General features: G+C 44.0%; 1 protein-coding gene across 1 annotated transcript in view; it reads right to left on the bottom strand.

Annotated features, from left to right (window-relative positions):
* The window catches only part of LIMCH1 (LIM and calponin homology domains 1), a 340,013-nt gene extending 315,365 nt beyond the window's left edge, over nt 1-24,648 (bottom strand). The window contains exon 1 of the mRNA XM_067735824.1: nt 24,588-24,648. The gene's annotated coding sequence lies outside the window, so the exon portion shown is untranslated. The remainder of the gene's footprint in view (nt 1-24,587) is intronic.
* Nucleotides 24,649-25,078: the final 430 nt, after the last annotated feature.

Below are 25,078 nucleotides of genomic sequence, written 5' to 3'. Positions count from 1 at the left end.
ATTAGGTGGTTCTGATGTGCCGCCAGGATTAAAAATCAATCAGTGTAAAAAAAAATCAATCAGTATGATTTTCCCCAGCACAGCTCTGATCGTAATTTACAAGGCCCTTCATAATCAAGCTTTTCTGAGTTTTCTTCTGTCTCTCAGATGTGCTGTTTCCTCTCAATCCAGACCATAAAACCCACAATTTCCTGGCTTTCACTCCTCATTACCAAATCCTACCTTTGCTTTCTTTCCTCCAAGAGGCCTTCATTAGCACCGTCTGTTCCAGATTAAGGCTTCCCACCACCACCCCCCGTTCCATGCCCTCTCTTACTCCCCTCATCATAGCATGTACCGTGATTGCCTGTTTATCTGTGTGTTGCTCCACTAGACAGACCGTACACTCCAGGAACGCATACACCTCCCCAGTTCACAGCTGTCTCCAAAGCACCTACACCACCAAGCCAAACACAGAGTAGGTGCTTAATGAGGGAATTAGCAGTTGATAATATTCAAGAGACAGACTTACAACTGATTTGTTAGAAGATGGAAAATTCAGTGCTAAAAAGGTTGACACAGTCTTATGGAGGGGAAAAGACAGTGGTAAGAGCTGTAAGGGTGCTACCTTCACGAGACACGGAAGATGTCACCAAAAAGACTTTCTTGAGTGTTGAGCTGACTTCCGAAGATTAATTAGATCAAGGGTCTCCAACCCCGGCCCCACGGACCGGTACCGGCCTGTGGCCTGTTAGGAACCAGGCCGCACAGCAGGAGGTGAGCAGCGAGCGAGCAAAGCTGCATCAGCCACTCCCCACCGCTCGCATCACCGCCTGAACCATCCCCCACGCCCCCACCCTCCACCGCCCTGTCCGTGGAAAAACTGTCTTCCACGAAACCGGTCCCTGGTACCAAAAAGGTTGAGGACCGCTGGAGTAGAGGATGCCCAGAGGAAAGGAGATATTTCACACTGAGGAAACCAAATGTGCAAAGGCAGAAATGTAGAGATTCCCAAACTGTATCGATTTTACACCCAAATGTCTCTGGCAACCATCCTCTCCCTTTCAAACCTACGATTATTCCCTAATTCAGGTCTTCTGCACCAATCACTTGAACTACAGCAAAACCTTCCCTCCCGCCTCCAATTCCCCCTCCCTATTGCTGCCTAAAGTACAGACCGATTATACTGTTCTCTCGGCTATAAATAAATGGTAAATACACACATAAAACTTCTGACAGTTCTCCCTTGCCCATGAATAATCATGTTCACAATTCATACCAAGGCACCTAAAGTCTCCATGGATACAGCCCCTAACCTAGCTTTTCAGTCTTGTCTGTACCTCATACTAACCCCATTCTACCTACAAACCCATTCTTCACGCTTGCTATTGTCCAGTTCAACCTCCCATTTTCACGTTTCCACGTTTTCACTCATTGTATTAGCTACCTAGTCCACAATCATGCTACATAACAAACAGCCACAAACTTCAACAGCAAACAGCAACAAGCATTTATTGCTCATGCATCTGGGGTCAGCATCTAGGTAGTTCTGCTGATCTTGGATGGACCACCTCGTAAGTCTAGGGCAGTGGTTCTCAATCAGGGGCATTTTTCTCTTTGGCATGTCTGGAGACCTTTTTGCTTGTCACAACTGGAGGGACTTGGGTGCTACTGGAATCTAGTGGGTAGAGGCCCAGGAAGATGCTAAACACCCTAAAATGGACATCCCCAGAGCAAAGAATTACCCAGCTCCAAAGGTCAACAGCGCCTCTGTTGAGGAACCCTGATATAGGTGTTGGCTGGCTGGCCGCGTCTAGGACCACTCTGTCCGTGGTCTCTCATCCTCCTGCAGGCTGTCTTGGGCATCACGTCATAGCGATGGCAGAGGAGCAAGAACAAGCAGAGTTACTCGAGGCATTTTACAGCCTAAACTCGGAACTGGCACATCATTATTTCTGCCACATCATTACTTCTGCCACATTCTATTTGCCAAAGCAAGTCAAAAGGCCTTCCCTGATCCACAGGGTATGGAAACAGACTCCACCTTTTTGGTAAGAAGGACTGCATTCACCTGAAAGGGTGCGTACTGGACGGCATGGAGAATGGATGCAACCAACCAGACGGACTCTCTTCCCTCTATGGGGGGAACATGAATTTGGAATTATAAAAGTGTTCTTTTCTCTCTGCTCCCTCTTGTTCACATTTCTCTTTGGGTATGTATTATATTTTGTGTTACCTACGCTCAGGGCAGCCAGTATGCACTGAACCGGCTACCTGCGGCTGGCGCCGCTGCAACTGGGTTATTCTGACTGGTTGCTGCTGTGCTGTTTTAATAACAGTTCTTAAACTTTTCTTCCCTTTGCTTCCTCTTATTTGTATGCCTGCTCATCTCCTACACGGAGATGAAGAGTCACTCATTTGAGGCGAGAATCTCTGTCTTATTCTTCCCTGGGCATTCAGTGCCTGGCAGTACCTGGCACGTTGTAGGTGTTCAGGAATGTTTTATTTAATAAATGAACGTATTCGCACAAAGGACAGTAACGACCATGTGAGCTTACACTCTGGGATGCCTGTGATTCGATGCAGAAAATAGGAAGATTCTCCTAAAAGAAACTGTTGTCAAATGTGCTCAGGTATCTGGAATTTCATATCCCTCTTTAGAATCCACCATGAAATACTGATATCTTATTCCATTAAATGAACGAGGAATGATGTTATTGGCAGAAACTGTAACTATATTCCCTGGATGCACATCCCTTCACACACACACCCCCCACATAAATAATCATTAAAATATGTTTTAAATCTTACAACTTACTCGCGCTTGTTTTGTCATCTGCTGGGTTCTCCACCCTGGCTGCACGTTGGAATCACTCGGGGGAAACTTTTATGCAATAACAGTGCCCAGGCCCTGATCCAGATCATTTTAAATCAAAAACTCCCAAGTGATTCTAATGTGCAGCCAGAGCTGAGAACTGCTGAGCTCAAGCTCTCCACTAACAGGGAGGCAGTAATTATTTTAAAAAATAAAATTTGAGAAAACCCCAAATCTCTGTAACATTTTGCTGGAACAAAAAGCTTCAGAATCAAGCAAAATTTTGAGCAACATGGGTTTAGGTATAAATGGTCCATATTACCAGTGATCATCTGTATCAGGTGAGATTCTGGGCTCAGAGGCTATTTTATTCCTGTATTATTTGTTGCTGTTCTTGTTTACACTTTTACAGTTTAAAAGACTAGATCCATTTTGGAAAATATATCTAGGAGAACATCTTAAACTCACCGTTTATCCAAATAGACTAGATTAGGACAAATGATTGTATGTCAGAATATCTACTACTGAATCCCTATATATAAAGCATGACACACGATCAATTACAGTTAAAAGGACGTGTTGATTCTGTAGCCACTTATGGTGGTTTAAAATTCTTTGATGCTCCTCCCTTCAAAAAGTGGGACTGACATATACACACCACTATATATAAAATAGGTAACTAGTAAGAACCTGCTGTATAGCACAGGGAACTCTACTCAATACTCCGTAATGGCCTATATGGGAAAAGAATCTTTAAAACGTGGATATAAGTATATGTATAACTGATTCACTTTGTTGTACACCTGAAACTAACACAACATTGTAAACCAACTGTACTCCGATAAAAAAATTTTTTTTGAAAATGAAGTGTAATTCTCCTCCTCTTGAGTGTGGGTTATACTTAAGGACTCATTCTTAAGGAATACAATGTGGCAGACATGGAAGCCTGTGAAGTCTGTGGCCAGGTCATAATAGGATCGTGGCATCCTCCTTACTCTCTTGAATCACTCACTCAGGAAGTGAGCCGTCCTAAGGACGCACAAGCAGTCCTACAGAGAGGCCTACACAGCAAGGAACTAAGACCTCCTGCCAACAGCCGGCAAAGACCTGAAGCTCCTGCTCACATGAGTGGGCCGTCTTCGAAGAGGATCTTCTAGCTCCAGTCAAGCCTTCAGATGACTGCAGCCCAAGCCAACATTTTGTTTGCAGCCTCAAAAAAGACCTTGAGACAGAACAACCCATCTAATCTTCCTAAATTTCTGACGCACAGAAACTGAGAAATGATAAATATTCATTGATTTAAGCTGCTACGTTTGCGATTAATTTGCTATACAGCAATAGATAATTAAGGCACCATCACAAAACTTTTAACAGTTTTCTTGACAAGTATCTAGAAGTGTCCTTTCTCCTATTTACATCTCCTCTAAATTCCCTTCCTGTATGTCCCAGGAACCTTTTCTTATTCATCATACCTTCTCACTGTTATACAAACAATGTCTCCTCTCCTCCTCTCTCAAAGCCATCTAATACGTTCAAGTCTTCTTCAAATACAGAATCTTCAAATACAGAACAAAACAAATCCTACTGAAACCTTATGTTCCTCTCTCCCTGCTATTTACAGCTGTCTCCTTTCGTTGCTGTCAAGCACCACGAAATAGTAATCTACACTCTCTCTCCCAGCTTTTACACCTCCCACCAAGCCTTAAATCACTGCAATCACTCAAAGCAATTCACACTGTCCTCTTTCAGCCAAAGGACCCTGCTTCTTAAACATTCTTGCATGTCTCATAGGCTCCTCCAATAACACATTCAAACCTGAACTCATCCTCTTTCTCCTCACATCACTCCTCTTCTTATGTTCCCTGTCTCAGGAAATCAAACCACCCAGTTGATCAAGACATAAATTTGAGAGTCACTCTCAATTTCTCTGTTTCTCTCACCTCCCCCATCCATTCAGTCACTAAATCTCATCAATGTTATATCCTTAATGTCTCTCACATTCATTCCCACTTTGCTGCCATCATCACCTCTGGCTTCCCTGCTTCAGTACTGACCACCATAATCATTCTCTTCCTTGCCACCAAGGTCATCTTCCCAAAACATAATATAATTATGTCCCTTCCTTACTTTTGGTTATTCCTCATTGCTTAAAGATAAAATCTAAACTCCATTTAAAAATACTAGTAGCTGGGACTTCCCTGGTGGCGCAGTGGTTAAGAACCTGCCTTCCAATGCAGGGGACAGGGGTTCAATCCCTGGTCAGGGAACTAGATCCCACATGCATGCCACAACTAAGGAGCCCACGAGCCACAACCAAGAAGCCCGTGAGCTGCAACTAAGGAGCCCACCAGCCGAAACTAAAGAGCCTGCCTGCAGCAACTCAGACCTGGTGCAACGAAAATAAATAGAATAAATTTTTTAAAAATATAAAAATACTAATAGCTGTCAACACCTATTAAGCACTTGATATATGTCAAGTACTTTTATAGGGCCTTCTGTGTGTTAACTTTTTGAGCCTAACAGTTCATGAGGTAGACACTGAGAATACTCTTACCATTTTACAGATGATGAACTAAGGCACAGAGATGCTAAGTAAGTTCCCCACAGTCACAGAGCTAGTAAATGGAAGGGTGAAGTTTTGAACTCAGGCTGTCTGATTCCAGAGCCCAGCCCTTTTAGTTCCAACACCAAACCCTAAGGCACGGTGCACAAGGTCTTCATTGATAGGACCCAGTCTTTTCTCCCAGCAGCCCTTTCCAAATGCTATACTCTGGCCCTGCTGCTTCCTAAACATACTCTGCTCCTGCAAATCTCCATCTCTCTGCTCAAGCTGCTCTCATGATCTAGAAGGCCCTTCTCCAACACTTGCTCTCATCTCTCCTCACCCTTACCTTCCCCATCCAACTGACAACACTTGCTCATTTATCAAGACTCAACCCAATGCCCATCTATCTCCTCAAAGATACTGATCCCTACCCAGTGAGAAATGTTCTCTTCTCCCTTTGTGGCTACGAGGAACCACAAACACTTTGTGATAGACTGGAGTATTGTTTGAAGAATATTCACTCCCCTCCCCTCCTACTGTGAGCAAAATGTCTTTCCCTGTCTCAATGACTTGGCCACATCACTTGCTTTGGCAGTGGAATGTGAGTAGATGTGACGCAAGTGGAGAATTTAAGTCCACTGCATGATTTGGCTGGGCTCTGGTGCACCTGTCATTCATTTGCCATGAAGACATCTCCCAGGTAGCCTCTGGTCCAAGGAGAACAAACACACATGAAGCAGATCTGAACCCCACAGTCTTGACCCAAGCGCAGTCAACCCAGAGCTTGAAGCAGAACTGCTCCAGCAGACCACTGGAACCGTGAGCTAAAAAAGATTGCTATCGGCCACTGTGAGTTTTGGTGGGTGGTGTGTCACGCTGCACTGCTGTACCAAGAGTTGATTAATATACACCTTAATTTCATGTGTTTTTTACACATCTTGAGAATAGTTATAACAACATTAAGAGCTCTTAATAGATTTTTTAACATAAAACTCACTCTTTTAGATGTATAATTCAGAATATTTCAGTATTTCCACTAAGTACTATAAATAAATGGGCAAACATCACCACTATCTAATTCTAGAATATTTCTATCACCGCCAAAAGATATCCATAGGCATTATTAGTCTCTTAGTAGATTTCAAAATAATGAGTAACTTAATAAATGATATGTAAGAAAATTCCTAGAACACTTATTCCAAACTAGCATTAATGATATAAACCTTGCATTAAAAAGATGTGTCTCCAAAAGGGTATTTTGAGATCTTTTTAAATTTTATTTTAAAAATAATTTATCCTCACATTCTCCATATAACTCCATGTATTTTAAATATCAATATTTAATATTCTTTTATATTGCTATTGCAAGGCAAAGTCCATTTGGGGATTTAATTTTCAATCTACAGATCACAGAGAGATGCTTACACTCAAAGACACAAAGCATTCAGGAGGAAAAAAATCGTCACATGCTTCAAAGCTATCAGTAACTGAGGAAACCGTGACACAGAATTTGCTTTTGCACTTTAACAAAATATATTGGTCAAATGCCAAAAATAAAAATCTCGAAATTTCCACTAATAAGGACCAGAGCTTCAAAAATTAGCAAATCCGCACTTTAAAACAGAAATTTCAAAATCCAGAAAATGACAGGATTGAAAAACTATTCTCATTAGATAATTGACACCATACTTAAACACTGTTACTCTCTTTTTATAACAAAGAAAACTATTTTTAAAAAAACCCTATAATGACAAGCTCATTTCACTCTATTATCAAAGAGAGAGAGGTCTTATTTCAGAGAATAATTCCATTAAAGAGGTGCCTTTGGAAAAAAAGTTTTATTACAGACTTGAATGTTGAATACTGGGATAAATAAGAAACTCATAGGCAAAATATTCTAAACTCAAAAAACATATTTTCTACATATAGAAAAAAGCACCTTAGACTGTGTTTTGCTGTGCTATATGAAATTATTTTACCATTTAAGAAAACTACTGTCCCTGTAACCACTACTATCCCTTAAAAAAAAAAAGTGAAAATCTGACCAAGGACTAGCAAAGCTACCAGTGAGCTTTCAAGTACCCTGACGCCGCCTAAACTGTCCAACCGGTTTTTATTTTTACCCTCCTCTTTCCCGTACAGGCTCTGCATAGGATCCAGCTGCGCTGTGCCAATCTGGGTCACTCAGCCAGAGGATCAGTGGGTGACAGCCGCCGAACCCACTTTTAGAAGGCCCACATGCCTGGGGAGCGCACAGGCACAGGGCCGAGCATTCTCCAGCAAACAGCAACTGTGTGGTTTTGCTATTTCTAGGCTTCAGCCGCCACGAAATACATCCTCACCTGAGGAATATGAAATTTAATGGGGAAAACATATCGGATTCTGGTATTGGATACTTTCATTTCTAACATTTTTTAAAAGCTGCCCTTTTATATAATTCAGTAAAAAGGTCAATATATATTGAGAAAAAAGGAGAATTGAAGTACCCAGTTTGGACCTTTTTATGTTATTTTTTTCAGTTTTATTGAAATATAATTGACAAATAAAATTATAAGATATTTAAAATGTACGTTGTGATGATTTGATACAGATATGTATATATATTGTGAAAGGATTCCTCCCACCTAGTTAGTTAACACATTCCGTTACCTCACATATTTATTTATATATTTGTTTATATATACATATATATGTGTATATATATACACACATATATATGGGTTTTTTTTTTTTTTGGTGAGAACATTAAGTTCTACTCTCTTAGCAAATTTCAATTACACAGTATTATCAACTACAGTCACCACGTTATACATTAGATCTTCAGACTTTATTCATCTTATGCCTGAAAGTTTGTACCCTTTTGCTAACCTCTTCCTATTTCCCCCACCCTCACCTCCTGGCAACCACTTTTCTACTCTCTGTTTCCGCAAGTTCAACTTTTTTAATAAAGATTCCACATATAAGTGAGATCATACAATATTTGTCTTTCTCTGTCTGACTTATTTCACTTAGTATAATGCCTTCAAGATCCATGCATGTTGCCACAAATGGTGAGATCTCCTTTTTTATGGCTAAGTAGTATTCAACTCTGTGTGTGTGTGTGTGTGTGTGTGTGTGTGTGTGTGTGCGTGCGTGCGTATGACGTCTTCTTTATCCATTCATCTGTTGATAGACACTTATGTTGTTTCCATATCTTGGCTATTGTAAATAATGCTGTGATGAACACACAGATACATATATCTTTTTGAATTAGTGTTTTTGTTCTCTTTGGAAAAATATTCAGAAGTGGAATTGCTGAATCATATGGTAGTTCTATTTTTAATTTTTTGAGGAACCACCACACTGTTTTCCATAGTTGCTGCACCAATTTACATGCTCACCCACAGTGCATAAGGGTTCCCTCTTCTACACGTCCTCACCAACACTTGTTATTTATTGTCTTTTTGAGGACTGCCATTCTAACAAGCATGAGGTGATATCTCATTGTGGTTTTGATTTGCATTTCCCTGATGATTAGTGATGTTGAGCACCTTTTCATGTACTTGTTGGCCATCTGTATGTCCTCTTTGGAAAAAAGTCTATTCAGTTCCTCCGCCTATTTTTTAATCAGATTGTTTGTGGTTTTGCTATTAAGTTGTGTGAGTTATATTAGTTTTTAATCAACACTTCAAAGTCAATCTGATTCAATCAATCACACTTTTACACCTGGTAGAACCACTTAAGTGCTGGGTTGGGCACCTGACACACAGCGATATCTCTAAAACTGACCCTTTTCTAATCTTCTAAAAATAGGAATGAAACAATCTATTAATGCCTTTTTAAACCAATCTTAGATTATAATCCCAAACTCACCTCCTAGAAATAGCCATTGTTCTGTTTTTTAACTATGTCCTTATTTTTCTCTATAGTCTTGCCACCCACATATGCATTCCTATATATTATCACATTTTAATTAAAATACTGGTAACGTTTATTGGTAATCTCATCATCATCTACTTCCCCTAGGTTTTCCTTTAGGAAATTCACCACTTCACTGTTGGGTAGCAGCCAGTGGTAGGGATGGACCAGGGTGGGCCCCGACTGACTTCAGCTAACCAACTGATCCACTCCCCTGGTGATCATGAAAGAGGGCTGCATCTCCTTTCTGTGGCCAGAGGGTGTAAAGAGAATATGAGGACTGGAATTGCTCTTGTCCCGCCAAGTCCTCAAATGGAAAAGCCTGGACTTTCCGGAATGGTGTAGGGCAGGCGTGGATACATTACATAAAGCCAGAGCATAAAGCCATGCAATGTACAGCACAGCTGAAAGGCTGAGAGAATCCTTGTCCTTACTGATACCATTGAGTCAGCCTCATCTGAAGTAGGAATCTACCTCCAGACTGTCAATAGGCCAATACACCACCTTTTTTCTAAAGCCACTTTAGGTTGGATTTCTGTCTGTTGCAACCATCAGAATACTAACTAAAACACACAAAAGAATGTTTGAATGAAAAAAATTACTAAACACACCCAAATAAAAGCCAAATGAAGAAGAAAAAACATTTTTAACACATTATACAATTCACAACTCTTGATGCAAGTTAAAAGTCAGTGGTTTATGATGTCAGAGCAACCCCAGGGTCCATCAGGCCACTTGGGAACCAAGACCATGACATATGCATTAGAATGCAGGGTTAGAGAGACGCCTAGGGTCTCATCTGGATAAAATCACTCTCTTTTCCAGGTAGCAGCACTGTCAAGCAGTGTATTGGGTAAAGAGATTCATCTGGGGAGTTTCTTTAAAAATACTGAAAACATTTCTAAAGCCAACACGGGCCTCCAGCATCCTGGGGCATCATCCCCATCTCCACCCCACCCCACCTCTTCACTACTGCCCCCCGCCCCGTCACCAATATCCTTCAAGGTTGCCCTTGGTGATGAGCCTGTATCACATCCCACAGCATGGTGGTTACTAGCAGAGGTAAAGCAGCCAGACCGCCTGGGTTTGAAGATCAGCTCCACCACCTAATGACTGTGTGACCTTCGACTATTTACTTATTTCTCTGTAAAATGGGAGTAATAAGAGTTTGCACCTAGCTCACACGATGGTTGAGAAGTTAAATATTTAGAATAGGGCCATAGGCGATACACCCTCATAAATTATTATTATTTTTTAATTTATTTATTTAATTTATTTTTGGCTGCGTTGGGTCTTCGTTGCTGCGCACGGGCTTTCTCTAGTTGCGGCGAGCCGGGGCTACTCTTCATTGCTGTGCGCGGGCTTCTCATTGCAGTGGCTTCTCTTGTTGCAGAGCACGGGCTCTAGGTACGTGGGCTTCAGTAGTTGCAGCGTGTGGGCTCAGTAACTGTAGCATCCGGGCCCTAGAACGCAGGCTCAGCAGTTGTGGCGCACGGGCTGAGTTGCTCCGCGGCATGTGGGATCTTCCCGGACCGGGGCTCAAACCCGTGTCCCCTGCATTGGCAGGCGGATTCTTAACCACTGCGCCACCAGGGAAGTCTCAAGCCCTCATAAATTATTATCATGAACTATGATAATATGAAGAAGTGTGGAGAAAATCTGGTCCCTGTCGTCCAAGAGAGAGGCAGCCATGGCCCCAGGCTAGGGCCAGGCAGCCCTGAGGACTCCCACCTCTTGCACCAGGCTGAGCAGCCCTCCCTCCACCCCGCCTTCCAGCTTCATCCCGCACCTCCCTCGCCCTGACTTCCAACACACCCACCTCACTGGGCTCCTCCAATGCTTTCTGTGGAGTCTTCACACACCCCTCAGCCTCCACCTGGAACACAATTTCTTGCTCTCTTTTGTCTGGCCAGTCCCTGCTCATCCTTTGGGTCTCAGCTTAGACAGCACTTCCTCAGAGAGGCTGCCTGAGGCCCCACAGACCAAATGAGGCCCAACCCTCTCCATGTGCACACAGCCGGCTCTTCCCTTTCTGAATGTGCATCACACACACACAGAATTCTGTGTTCAGGGTCTGTCTCTCCTGGAAGAGTGTAACTTCACAAGGGCAGGGACCACGTTTGTCTCATCTACTCCTGAGTTCTCAGGATATGCTCGATAAATATATAATGAATGAACGAATAATGTCCCAAACTGAGACAAGTTGCCAATATGTATAGACTGGCTCAGGAAGGCCACACGAGTCACAGCCTAGAAGCCAACAACCCTCCGGACACACTACCTACATTTACCCTCAAGTCTCAGTTTCCTCATTTCCAACTCGCCTCATTTCCAAGAGCTTCTCACCCACAACAAATAATTCTCATAGGTTCCCTTGGGGAGAAGGACACTGCTCTAAGTACCACCAAGGCATAAAATCTCAAAGAAAAATGCCTCAGGAAAAAAAATGCACTATTCCACCACCTCTCCAAAATCAGTAGGAGCTTCTCTGAGGAATGTTGTCCAAGGTCATCTGACAGCAAATAGGAAATACGAAGTTCCTAAAAATGTTTCCTTAGGACCCAAGATCCTCAATTCCAGCATCAGGAATCTTCCAGCGGTTGTTTTATACATCTGTGTGTGTGTGAGCCTGTGAGTGAGAGTCAGTAAGTCTGCACAAGACATTAAGATCCAAGTATTTCTACTATAAAACAACAACGCACATTCCTAAAAATGAATCAATAATGTCCCAAAGTAAGACAACCAACCAAAAACCTCATATTTTGCAAAATCAAACACTAAAATTTAGAGTTGGGGCAGAAGGCTCAAATCCCATTCAACTTTGTAACCAGAACACTAACAAAAACAATAAGAAACTGAGAATTACTAGCACAAATAAAAAGATGCTTTCTATTTCCTATTATAGAATAAATGTGGGAATTTTACCAAAAAGGTGGGGCGGGGCAAGGGTGCAGTATGGAAAGCATGTGAGGAAAGACTGAAGCTCCTGCATTACGGAGATAAGATAAAACACACAAATAGCTGGGAAAATCAGACTTTTTAATCAGTGCAAAGCCAGATGGAGCCCAGAGCGAGAACAAGGTGCCATCGCCTCCCCCGTTCACTTCCACTAGCCTCCTTTGCTTTCAGTTACTGCTAACTGGTGATGCAAAATACTAAAGTGCTAAGAAAAATCCCATACAAACCACCGCAACTTGCATCTTAAAAGCATCACACCCTATTTCTCAATTGCACATGAGATAATTCACACTACGGAAACATAAATTATAGCAGAGCCAATTGCATTTGCTCAGAACACCAGGGGTCCATGCCGGGTAAGGGGTCAGAGAGTGGAGCTGCGACCAGGAGGTACCAGAAGTGTGAGCCAAGAGAAGCACCATTGCGAGGGGCATCATTTAAGGGCCCTGGAGCCACATCGGATCACAGTCCTGACCAACTTGCCTGCCAGTCTTAACATGACTAAAACTTACTGGAACAGGCACAGTAAAGACCCTTGAACTGGTTCGGTGGGCAACAGATATGTGTTACACAAGGACTGAATAGGATGACAAATGTAGAGCAGCCAGCAGGAACACACACTAACTACACATGCTTTTCTTCCTCCTGTTAATAATAATTTCTGTTCCAGGACTACTTGAACACAGATGGGGAGCCAGGTCTCAACCAGAGGGAAAGAGATTGGTGAACAGAAAGGAAGTAAAAATAGTTCCACCCATCGGCTATGGTTTATTCTGCTCCTGGAATGGTTTTTCATCATAGTTGTAACCATTCGCCTGCCAAAATGTATCTTTTTAAAAGCAATGAGAGGGCTCCAGTTCCACAGAATGTGCTCAGGAATCACAGAGATGGAACTGTTTCCTAGCAACTAACAGTACCATGCACACAGAAGATGCCCACTAAACAGCTGCTAAGGGAAAGAGGAAGCCAGAGGGAGGGCAGGTCACCTGCTTGCTTAGATGGTTGGGATCATGATCCTTTTAGAAGTTTTGCTTTTCCTTCTAGAGCATAGCAGTCACCAGCCCAAGCTCAAGCTCTGGAACAAAACTGCCTGGATTCAAACCCCAGCTCTGCCACTTATTAACTATGTGACTTCAGGCAAATCAATGAACACTTCTGTACTCCAGTTTTCCTGTCATGTATTGATAAAATGGGCATAAAATGGTGCTTACCTGAGAAGCACCTTATCTGCTGGGCACAGTGCTAGGTTATTACATTACATTACATTATATAGTAACTCAAGCACCGAGACTAGCAATGCCACATGATAAGTGCTCTAGAAGTGTGTTAACTATTATTATTTTTATTTGTCACCGAACTAGCTACCTTATCACCACATTATCACATTCCGTCAATTCTTGCAACACGATGAATCAGGCCTCCACTTGTCACCCACCCCTCCTATTTATGACATCTTGCAAGGTTCCTGAGGAAACAGGCGGCAACCACGTCTGTTGGTTGATAACAACATTCAGCTCCACAAGCTCCTTTTTTAATTTTCTGTAGGAAAGGCAGAGAGGATGCCATTTCTCAGTGTTTCCACTGGGTCATGACAATGAATGGTCATAACCATAGTCACTTATTAATACCAGCTGCTGGTCATTAGTTTTTACGGGGTATTGTCCTTTTAAAAATACCTATCTAATGAGAGCTCATACAGATGACCACTCCAGTAAAATTCCTCCGTGCTTTTTCTTGAGCTAGATCCTACAACAGGGGAGAGAGAGGAGCCTGACTGAGAAAGAGGGGGTGAGAGTCCCGAGGAGCCTGACTGATAGGTTGAGGTAGGGAGAGAAAGAGGGGGTGAGAGTCCCGGGGCAGAATGCTGGGGAGCATGTTTATTTAAAGAAAGGTGATGTCTGCTCTCCAGCCCTGCAGACAGAAATGCCAAGTGCAGCGAGCCCTGTACCAGTCCAACCTGAGGGGAAGGGTGGCCTCCTAAATAATTCCTTCAACTGATATCACCTACCTAAGAGCCAAGAGCGGAATCACTTTCCAAGTGTCCAATCACTGACTGTCTCCAGGCAACTATTGGGTAAACTGCTTTTTTTAATCAGTCTTTTAAAAAAAAAAAAAATGTGCTTCCTGTCAGGGCAGCAACAGAGTCTATTTTCTCTGCCACGGCAGAGTCCAAGTGCCAATCAGGCAATCATAGCTGGGCACAAGCTCACTGGGAAATCTCTCGGGCAGCAGGGAATATGGCTGTGAGGCCCTAATGGGGAGCAAAGTGAATAAATTGAAGAGGAGTGAGACGATCGCTAAGAACCCAGACCTTGGCCACAAGAGCTGTGGGGTTTATCAAAGTAGGTAGACCCCAAGCAACCATATATTCATTACAATGAAATATGACAATTTTCTAATAGAGGTAAATTCTAAATGTCCAGTGTGCACAGAAAAGGATTAGTAGGCTTAAAGGAATCAGCGAGTCTGCCTCAGAGGCAGTCATAGTTAAGCCCTGTCTGGAAGGATCTGTCCCTGGAGAAGTGGAGAAGGGGCACTCCAGGGTGCCCCTACCTCAACCACCATTCTCCCCTTTCTCCTAAGGAACAGAACCCAGATTATTACATGGAAACGTTACACCCTTCCCTGCAATCAGGAGTGGCTATGTTACTGAAATTCTGGGCAATAAAATGGAACCAGAAGTGTCAGGAAGACTTTTCTAAAAGACATCTTATAAGGAAAAGATGCACTCTTCATTTTCCCTTCCTCCCTCTTGCTTCCTGGAAAGGTGACGTGATGGTGAATCTCTAGCAGCCATGTTGGACCACGAGGAAGGGGATCTAGTGGTAAAAGACACCTAAGTCACAGAGTTTACAATTTCTGGGGCTCCCAGATGACATGTGACTTTATTAGTTTATAAAGCACCTTCTTTCAGAGGAATTTGGGAGACAAGTTCCCAAATCAAAGGACATCTGTGGGTCACGACCCGAAGTCTCACAAAAAATTGCTCTGCTTACTCACTGAAAAGTAGGCAGGTTTCTTGCAGCCCCTTCTCACTTCAGAGTGGAATGCAGCGTCTACAGCCCCTATTCTGTGTTAAGAATTTTAATCCCAGAGTCCAAGCTTAAATGTAAATCCCAAAGTCCTCTCTGCCATTTCTCCTAGAAGAGGGTCTCTTGATTTATTGTGCCTTGGTCCTAAGTGGGATGTAGACCATCATGGCAAACCCCACTCTAAGTGGCCGGCAAGAATAGTTGAGAATTTCTGACTCAGCTCCCTTCTCCGCCCCCTCCCTTACATACACACCTTCAGCACACCTGGAAAACTATAAGAGCATAAAAGCATGTGTTGTGTACACATAAGCTCTGATCTCAATAAATTAGCGTCAGTCTAATTCCCTTGCTCAGCACCCTTCACTGGTCTCAGCTTAAATATTACTTTCACTATGAGTCCTTGTCTGCCTAAAGTTCTTTTCTCTTAAGTCCCCCATTCTTTGTTGTCATAGCAATTATCCCAATTCGTTATCATGAATTTATTGTTTAAGCTCTACCTCACACACACCACAACTACACTGTGCATCTCCTGTGAGCAGGATTATGTTTATTTTGTTCGCCACCTGACCTTGGTTCTCAGCACTATGCCTGGTGTATGGTTGGAGCTTAGTTAACACTTTTCAGGAAATGAATATTAAAATTTGTTTAAAACACTTTCACACATTAATGCTTATTTTCACCATTAATGCTTACTTTTAGTGTTTACACTGAAGTGAACTTATAAGTGAGTGACAGCCAAACATCCCAAATAATTATTTTCGTATCTTAAACCATTTGACTGAGCCTATCCTAGCCTTCATTCAGTTTCCCATTAGAATAAAATAATTGTTTGAATATCATTTTTTAAAATATTTCTTAGGAGAGGAAAAGAGAGCCGTCTACTCCACAATAAATAACTTCAATTCCTCACTTAGTGTCCCACTTGGTAAAAAATAAGGCTGAGGACTTTTTTATAACAGTACTGGGATGTAAAAATTTTAAAAAGCCCTTCTGCCCTTGACCTTTATAAAAAACAAAAACAAGTGTAAGTCTATTCTTACATGGTCCCCTAATGGGCTATTTAGGAATAGAAGGGTGGGGCACATCCCTAACTTCTAAGGTTGACCAGGAGGCCGAGCTCCCTCCTACAATGGCTATAACTGTCACAGTTAGAATGCAGAGCCGTGGAAACATGGAGCTTTCTCAGCCTAACCAATATTTTATCCTTAAGGTCCCAGCATAAATAAAAGGATACAGTTTTGCTGATAGTATAAGTTTAGTGAGGAAAGGTGGCAGCCAAGATATTCCTTAGGTGCATGTTTTATGACTACGTCACCTTGTTTTTTTCCCCTTATGCCAAAGTTAATTCCCTGAGATTCGATGGCCACCCCATCAGGGTTAGCTACATGAGGACATCTCTTTGGGATTATTGTTTTCAACACTGCAAACATGGAATTTTACCACAGCAGAGCTGAACTCCATGACATCATTCTTCTTTGCAAAGAGAGATATAACATCTCCCCATGTCCAGGCAGAAGTCTTTCCAATATTCCATCATTCTTTTTATAAGGACTATTTTTTTCCAAGGACTTTTTTTTTTTCCTGTATCTTCTAGTAACCCTCTAATTTAGGCTCTTTTTATATTTCTCAATCACTTAAAAATAAATTTCTGTTATCCTTTCCTTTCCTCACTTGACTGCACTGAAGTCCTCCTTTTTCCCACTCTACCCTCCCACCACACACACAAAAAGATCCTATCCGATACCTTTCCTTTGCTTCAAAAGTACACACACACACATCCTTGGGAACAAATGAGGGGAAATATTATACAATTGTATTGCACAGTTTTCTAAATCACAGAAGAGTGAACTGGGCTTCAAAAAACTTAAAAACTCTAGCTCCAATGAAAGTAGTTTAGTCAAAAATCCACTAATGTTAAAAAAAAAGTTTCACTATCGCTATTAAAGTAGAAAAAAAAAATCAACCAGTGTTAAGCGATTCAGTCCTTAACCGTGAAAATAAAGGCCGAAATGACTAGGGTTAGACTGGAATGTAGGTGACAGGGATGCTGACTACAGCCAAGATTCCCAGAAGTCACAGAGCTACTTTGTTTAGACCCTTCAGTTCTTCAGGATGGGACCGGGATACCTGCAGGAGAGGCCGCCAATCTCCTCTCTTGGAAGGACCTGCCTCTCGGCTGAACTCAACAACAAAACTGTTCCCAGGTGAGCTCCTGTCCAAACAGGAGAACTCTCAGGTAAGAGAGAAGGAGCTGCGGCAAAGGCCTCAGACAGATGTGCCGACAGCACTTAAACGCATCAGCATGGGGAAGAGACAGCCCTTTGCACCCCTAGCCTTTTGTGTTTTGGAGCACAAGACAGATCACACAGGTAGTAGGTCTTTACTCAAACTCTCTGGGGAAGGTAAAGTATGGAACTTTACCTCAACTACTCAACTTCTCCAACAGAAAATGCTAAAGCACACATGGACTATTATGCATTTATGCATCCCCATATGGAACAGCCATTGGAAGTAAAACTGTAACAAGAGAGCCGCAGTCCCTAATATCACAAACATAAAATATTCTAGAATATCTGTCCTCTTAAGTAATCGTATGTTAAGGAATCAGCAAGCTTTTTAAAAATTTTTTAAACTACTTACTTATTGGCCATTTGCCCTAAAAAAACTTCAGTGGAGTGCCTGGGAGCTGTAACAACAGGAGACAGAAACCGGAAGCTAGCAACTCTGAACTACAGACAATGCCATTGCCCAGTTCCGCCTTAGCAAAGTGAGGTGTGAAGGCAGCCAGCAAAGGCGCAGAGCCTGAGGGCCTTGGGAGCACCACCTACCTGGTGTCCCGCCCCTCCCCCACCCGATGTAAGGTCTGTCCCAGTGAGGACAGCCCCTCAGTCCTGGCAGCAGAAAGGTACAAACTGTGAAGAAAAACAAACTAGGGAGCCATAGCTTCTGAAATCCACATCATGACTCAGAAAAAAGGCAGGGGTGGGGAGAACCTCTGCACAGTCAGAGGGACAGAAAGCTCAGTCCTTACAGAAATTTTCACACATGGTCCTAAATGTAGGAAGCACTATAAGGGATATGATCCTGCAATCCCACTCCTGGATATATATCTGGAGAAAAACATAATTCGAAAAGACACATACACCCCAATGTTCGTAGCAGCACTATTTACAATAGCCAAGACGTGGAAGCAAACTAAACATCCATTGACAGATGAATGGATAAAGAAGATGTGGTGCATATATACAATGGAATATTACTCAGCCATTAAAAAAGAAGGAAATAATGCCATTTGCAGTAACATGGATGGACCTAGAGATTATATACTAAGTGAAGTAAGTCAGAAAAAGACAAATATCATATGATATGGCTTATATGTGGAATCTAATAAAAGGATACAAATGAGCTTATTTACAAAACAGAAATAGACTCACAGACAGAAAACAAACTTATGGTTACCAAAAGGGAGGGGGGGGAAGAGGGATAAATTAGGAGTTTGGGATGAAAATGTACACACTACTATGTTTAAAATAGATAACCAACAAGGACCTACTGTATAGCACAGGGAACTACACTCAATATCTTGTAAAAACCTATAATGGAAGAGGATGTAAAAATATATATATATATATATGTTTTTATATATATGTATAACTGAATCACTTTACTGTACACCTGAAACAAATACAACATTGTAAATCAACTATATTTCAAAAAAATAATAATTAAAAAAAAAAGATAACAAGGGCTTCCAAGTTAGACAGCCTGGGTTTCGAATCCTGACTCTAACCAGTACTTCCTGACTAGGTGACCCTGAGCAAGTGTCCTAATTCCTGGAAGCCACAATGTCTTCAGCTGTAAATTTTGGATATCTGGGTACATATATTTGTAGAAGTTAAGAAAGGATGCTTTCGATTAAAGTCCTAGTTTTGCCACTTACTTGTGACTTTGGGGAAGATATTTTCTCACCTGTAAATGGGGACAATAACAGTACTTACTTCTAAGGGATTAATGAGTTTTTCACCCTGTGCCTGACACATAGTAAGTACTCAATAAATATCAGCTATTATCACCATGAGTCCTGGTTTCATCACCATCCTTATCATTATCATGTTACCCCTAGCTATGACACTTTTAAGTTTCAGGATAGTCCTAAGCAGAAAGAGAAGTTTCCAGGCCAATTGCCAGGAGCTGCCTGGTCCCACCTAGCACCAACTTCCACTCACAGAATCACCGGCCAGATGTTCACATCATGGCTCCATTGTCATCCATCAATAGAGAGCCGGGGACCCAGAGATCCAGTTGCTGGGGAACACACACCCCACTCTACCGCCCTCTTGGTGGCCAGAGCTCAGTCTGCTCATTTGGAGCTTGCCTGATGCAAACTTGGTTTCCAGGGAGATGCTGGGACCAGAAGAGCCAGCCCCACCTCCCACTCCACTTCCCCTTTCCCCAAATCTGTGGGACCTCACTGTTCTCCTACCACGTGACAGCATTGTGTCATAGCAGCCCTTGTATACAAACAAGCCAGACTATTTAAATGTCACTGTGAGAATGATGCTGCCTGCTCTCATTTCCATATCTATTCAGACCACCACTCCTTTCTGGAGCTAGCCAGAAAAGTTTTTCTTCCTCTTCCCTAGCTCTCCATGCAGAGTAGAGAACCATATGCAAAGTTAAATCTTTGTTGTAGTAAAATGATGTAAGAGTCATCAAGTCCTGACAGAGAAGGAGAATTAGAATGACTATATAACTCATGGCATATGTTCATTCATCATTACATCGCAAATGTCATATGTTCCTGGCCACCAAAAGCTACATTCTCTCAAAGGCTACAGATAAATTCTCCCAACTGCCAAACAATACAACAGCTTTCAGTCTTGGAGAGCTAAGGTACCCTCGGTGCTTTTAATCTTCAAAAGCAGGTCCCAGTTGAATAAGAAAACAATTCTATGTGAGCGGGGAGTGGGGTAGATGACCCAAAATGATGAACTGATCCCTCCCAGTACTAGTTCCCACTCATGTGAAATACGGATTAGGTCACAAATGAGATTATATGCAGCACCAAGCCCCACAGGCATGCTATGATTAAAGTTAAAGGAGTCCAGAAACGTCTCAAGTTGAGAAGTAAGGCTGAGTTGGGTTGAAATTTCCAACCCCTCCCTAAAGGCCTGGCAACTTGCTCCAAATCACAACTGAAACTGAGTTGAAGCAACATCTGTTTCTCCAGAAAGTGTTTGGCATTGCAGAGGAGAACTACAGATTAGAACAGATAAACACTCTTGTGGGTGGAGAAGCAAAGGGGATGGGGGAGACCAAGAAAATTAGAATCATCTACCTGCTAACATAGTCTTGTAACTCAATAACTACCATCACAGGGGGGCGGGGGGGGAGGGAAAGATGAAAAAGAAGAGAGGAAGGAGGAAGGAAAATAAATGGGGGACTTATTCTTCTTCTACAGAGAGTTGACACAACGTCAATGAACAAAACACTGCTACACTGGAGTTGAATATTCAGACAACCACCATTTGTTTAACGATTTAATGTTGGATTGTGTGCAAGAAGAGAGGAATTGAGCATTCTGCTTGGAGTTTGGTTAACAAAGACTATGCGTTAAACTTAAATTGTCAACACAGTATTGAGGAATAATTTTCTAAACCTTATTGGACCATCAGGATCATCTTATCAGTTGGTATTACTGGTTTTCCTCTGATGCCTAAATCTCTTTTAACTCAAGTCAGAATAACACACAACACCTACTTAACTTCTAGTCCAGGTATCTGGAGCTAATAAGGTAAGACAATAGAATTAGGTCAGTAGACAACTGAATTATATTTTTTACACTAAAAAACTCAGGGTTCTGAAGATTTTCTTCCAAAATCAGCTGCAGTTGTTATTAACAACAATAGAAACAACAACAATAATAGCAATAACAGTATTAATAAAGATAGCAGTGGTAATAGTAGCAGTAGTATAGTAGTAATGGTAGTAGTGATATTAATAGCAGTAGTAATATAATGGCAATAATAATAACGATCACTACTTAAGCGGCACTTCCTAAATGCTGCGTACTATTCTAAGCATCTTAAATGTATTAACTTATTTCATTCTCACAGCACCCCTTGGAGGTAGGTAAGCTACTATTAGTACCCCTGTTTTACAGATGCTTTGAACAATATCTCTGTTATTTTTGTTGTTGTTAACGACTAGCGCTAGCTTTCAAAGAAACTATTTAGAACCAAAAGGAGAGGAAACACAGCCTGTCCAATGTCACACAGCTAGAAGGCAATACACCTGGGATTCCAACCCAGGCTGCCCAGCCCCAAAGCCTGACCTCTAACCGCTGTGCTGCACTCACTGCCCCTCTGCTTTGGAAGGCCTTCTAGAAAAGGAATGTGGAAGGAAATTAGGCCCCTGCCTGCTGGTAGCCAGAGTTAATACGTGAAGTTTGCGTTTCCTTCAGGAGTCTCCCCAAAGCCACATTAAGACACGTAGCCTGCTCCGACGGCTATAAAAAGTCGCTGGAAGTGTTATGGAACTGTTCCCACCTGGCCTGTGACCTCCGTCAGGGCTTTCACCTTTGCCAGCCAAGGCAGCAGCTGGGGGTGGGGTGAGATGGGGGCATGGTTCCCAGGCCACCGTTTCCTGCCCAGTAACACAGCCCTCAAACAGCCAAGACTGCAGGCTGAGAGAAATTCCTCACTAACAAGTTATCTCCTGGAGCTTGTTCCCTGAGCCTTTATTAAGAATGAACAGTTTTCTCACCAATCCATGACTCAACGAAGACCAGGGACTGAAGAGGAGAGAAAAACTGCAAAGTTTGTTTATTAACCTGCTGCACCCAAGGGAACATTTTTCTGAAAGGGTGAAATTCCTGACTACTCAAAAGAAAAAGGAAGAAAAAAAAAAAGGCTGTGGGAAATTTAATCACCAACTGAACAAAAGTGAAAAACAAAGCCCTACCAATGAGGATGTTGCGGAAGACAACGGGGCCCCTAAAGGAGATGCAATTGTCTCGAGATAACAGTCCCCCTGGGAACTCGGCTCACACTAAGTACTACATTATTGCTATATTAGCCGAGGAATCTTTGTTCACTGGGCAACTGCGCGCAGAACCATCTGTTACTGCTCCTGGGTTCCCCCGGTTTGCAGACGCGGCATTTACATTTCAAGAGGAATCTCCGGGAAGGAAGAGGGACGGTCTCTATCTCTCCCCGGAGCAAACACCTTTTTATACAGCCTGGGAGGGGAAGCTCTCCTTTCCGTGAAACCCAACTCCGCGATTGAAAGGAGATAGGCCGCTTCAATAATGCACACGCACAGCGCCACGACTGCTTCGTCCTAAAGCCACGCACTGCCCGCTACGGCTTTCACATTCTCGAATTGGTAGATCTGGTAAAGCACCCAGAACAATGCCCAACTGTCTATAGGGCCCAATGGGGCTCTGCTTTCTTAAGGAAGCCCTTCTTGTTTTTAAACCTGTGGAACCGGGACAAAAGCTGATATTCTGCACTGCATAATATTTAGCTTGAGATATACCACCACTTAAAAACAGACTGTGACCTGGGCTGAAGAAGATGTTTTAGATCGTAATCTAAGTGGGGGCTAGAGTACTATATAACTAGGTGAAAATTCATGGAGGTGTGCACTTGAGATGTGTGCACTTTCCTATGTGCAAATGATCCCACAATACATTTTTTTAAGTATAGTATGTATGCCCGTGTTACTCACAATTAAGGAAATGGGGAATACACCACTTGCCTTCAAGAACCGTAGAGTGCTCTGCTCTTACACCCTCCCCTCATCACCATCCACATCCAAAATCTCTCCTGAGAATTTTAAAGTTCAAGAACATGAAGAACACAGCTCTCCAACTCTCAACCAAGCCAGTGACGACAAATGTTTCCTGTATGTCCTGTGAGCCCAAGTATGCAGCACAGAGAAAGCACCTGTCACAGCCCAAGCCGTGCCAGCCACATCTCACAAATAAAAAGCCAAGGTCTTTTTCTCATCTGCTCATTAGCCATCAAATTATGAGAGACTCGACTGGGGCTTTTAGCAATAGAGCCTCGAGTTTATTCTTCTGTTTCTTTAATCCTATTTTTAAATAGATCTTTCTAAACTTTGCCTGACACTCTTGCTTGTATGAAGCAGGTTAACCCTGTAAGGTGCAGGCCTGTGGCTGGAGCAATTAGAGCAGCATTAAGTGAGGGTGGTTTCTCCAGGCATCTCAGCAGATTTAAATCTGTACCATCGTAGCTCTGTTACCCCAACAGCAACAAGGGTGTCACTAAGTGACAGGCTGAGTACTAAGAGGCTTCACCATTGCTGGATCATGACTTAGCGGTACATTTCTTCCTTTGAACTACCAGGGAGGGAGAGCTGCCTGTCCCTGAGGAAAAGAGGGTCAAATTCGCCTTCCACTAAGCCTCAAGAAAGGCCGCCAGCCGCAAAACAGAGGCTCACTGCACGGATCATAATGGGTCACCTTTCCCCGCTCGCACCCTCCTAGCGTCCTGACCCCCGCAGACACTTCATTTCGGGAGCGCAGGGCCACCAAGCTGCATCTACAGATAAACATCGAGAATCAGGATCGCCCAGCGAGCGCTTCCTGGACTGAGTCGAGAGCTCCAGTGATTTGCCTGGCCTGCCACCGAGTCATTTAAGAAGTGAAATATGCCAACGCGGCCGGGTACCCAGCACCTGGGAGCCCGTCCCACCGCCTCTGCGATGGAGTGGGAGCTGCCAATGGCTGGGCAACGTCTCTGCGGATGGCGCATTCTCAGGTGGGTCTTGCAGGCTCCCCGGCCCTCTGCGCTGTGCCAGCCTCACACCTGACCCGGTGCCAGGAATACAGCCAGAGGCTCCGGTGGGTATGCGCTTCCGTGGAGACACGCACAACTCCGCCCGGGAAGGGCGGGGAGGGGGAGCCAACGGCTGGAGGTAGGACTGGGGACAGGACCCCCGACATGCTGCGTCGGCAAGGACTCCAGGGGCTCGCGCATAACGAGGCTTTGCGGCGCTTCTGCTCGCACTGCGCTTCCTTTGGCAGCGCCTGGAAGCGGCAGGAGCTGAGATTTGCGCGGCTGACGGACAGGAAGGATGGAGGCTCAGGGGACCGCTTCCTGCCCCCCACACGCACAGCTAGACCGCAGTGTCCCCCCTTCGCGCCCACCCTCACCCGAGACGCCAGTGCCAAAGCGTCAGGGGGTCGCAGCTCGCTCGAGGCCCTGACGGGTGCCCCGGAGCAGCTGGCAAAAGAAAGTGGGGGGAGGCGAGGCTGGACCTGTCGTCAGTGTGTGTGCGGGTCGGTGGCTCCGGGCTGCCCCTGCAAAGCCCCCCGCCAGCCGCGGGCACCTACCTCGATCCACTTCTGCGCCTCGGAGAACGCGGGCTCGGGGGGCGGCTCAGGCTGCAGGGGCTGAAGAGCTTCCAGACCGAGAGCGGCACAAGCCATTTGCGAAGCCCCGCGTCTACTCAAGCGCTGGGCCGCCGGGATGAGGACGGCCGCCGCCGCCGCCGCCGCCGCCGCCGCCGCCGCAGGAGCGCGCTCCCCGCCCCTTCCCGCCCGCCCGCCCGCTCTCCTCCCCTGCCCGCCCCTCCCCCGCGCGGCGCAGGTCCCGGAGGAGAGCCGCGCTGCAGCCGAGGACGCCGCCGCAGCTGTTCCCAGCGCCGCCCGGCTCGGCCGCGCCGTGAGTCCCCGCGGGAGCGAGCGCGGAGGCGCCAGGAGCTCCCTCCCTCCCCACCTCCTCTGCCCGCTCCACCCACCCCCTCCGGGGCGGGGGTGTCAGCCACCAACTAAAAATAACCGAGAGTGAGCACTGGGTATCTCCCTCCCTGCCCACGACGCGA

The sequence above is a fragment of the Pseudorca crassidens genome, chromosome 4 (assembly GCF_039906515.1).
Source record: "Pseudorca crassidens isolate mPseCra1 chromosome 4, mPseCra1.hap1, whole genome shotgun sequence".
NCBI classification, from domain to species: domain Eukaryota; kingdom Metazoa; phylum Chordata; class Mammalia; order Artiodactyla; family Delphinidae; genus Pseudorca; species Pseudorca crassidens.
This window is presented reverse-complemented; position numbering and strand designations above follow the sequence as displayed.